General features: G+C 43.4%; 1 protein-coding gene across 1 annotated transcript in view; it reads right to left on the bottom strand.

Annotated features, from left to right (window-relative positions):
* PIWIL4 (piwi-like RNA-mediated gene silencing 4) overlaps positions 1-984 on the bottom strand; it is a gene marked incomplete at its 5' end in the record, with an annotated part of 58,995 nt that overhangs the window by 42,777 nt on the left and 15,234 nt on the right. The gene's annotated exons all lie outside the window — the stretch shown is intronic.

The following is a 984-nucleotide window of genomic DNA, read 5'->3' as shown; positions in this document are numbered from 1 at the left end:
ACACTGAAACCATACTCACAGAAACTAGTCAATCTAATCACACTGGGACCACAGCCTTGTCTAACTCAGTGGTGGAGAGATCTGACAGAATGTGGTCCACTGGAGAAGGGAATGGCAAACCACTTCAGTATTCTTGCCTTGAGAACCCCATGAACAGTACGAAAAGGCAAAATGATAGGATACTGAAAGAGGAACTCCCCAGGTCAGTAGGTGCCCAATATGCTACTGGAGATCAGTGGAGAAATAACTCCAGAAAGAATGAAGGGATGGAGCCAAAGCAAAAACAATACCCAGCTGTGGATGTGACTGGTGATAGAAGCAAGGTCTGATGCCGTAAAGAGCAATATTGCATAGGAACCTGGAATGTCAGGTCCATGAATCAAGGCAAATTGGAAGTGGTCAAACAAGAGATGGCAAGAGTGAATGTCGACATTCTAGGAATCAGCGAACTGAAATGGACTGGAATGGGTGAATTTAACTCAGATGACCATTATATCTACTACTGCGGGCAGGAATCCCTCAGAAGAAATGGAGTAGCCACCATGGTCAACAAGAGTCCGTAATGCAGTACTTGGATGCAATCTCAAAAATGACAGAATGATCTCTGTTCATTTCCAGGCAAACCATTCAATATCACAGTAATCCAAGTCTATGCCCCAACCAGTAATGTTGAAGAAGCTGAAGTTGAACGGTTCTCTGAAGACCTACAAGACCTCTTAGAACTAACACCCAAAAAAGATGTCCTTTTCATTATAGGTGACTGGAATGCAAGAGTAGGAAGTCAAGAAACACCTGGAGTAACAGGCAAATTTGGCCTTGGAATACAGAATGAAGCAGGGCAAAGACTAACAGAGTTTTGCCAAGAAAATGCACTGGTCATAGCCAACCCCCTCTTCCAACAACACAAGAGAAGACTCTACACATGGACATCACCAGATGGTCAACACCGAAATCAGATTGATTATATTCTTTGCAGCCAAAGAT

This window comes from Bison bison, unplaced genomic scaffold, assembly GCF_000754665.1.
Source record: "Bison bison bison isolate TAMUID 2011002044 unplaced genomic scaffold, Bison_UMD1.0 scf7180017864478, whole genome shotgun sequence".
Taxonomy (NCBI): domain Eukaryota; kingdom Metazoa; phylum Chordata; class Mammalia; order Artiodactyla; family Bovidae; genus Bison; species Bison bison.
The sequence above is the reverse complement of the archived record's forward strand: the minus strand, read 5'-3'. Positions and strand labels throughout refer to the sequence as shown.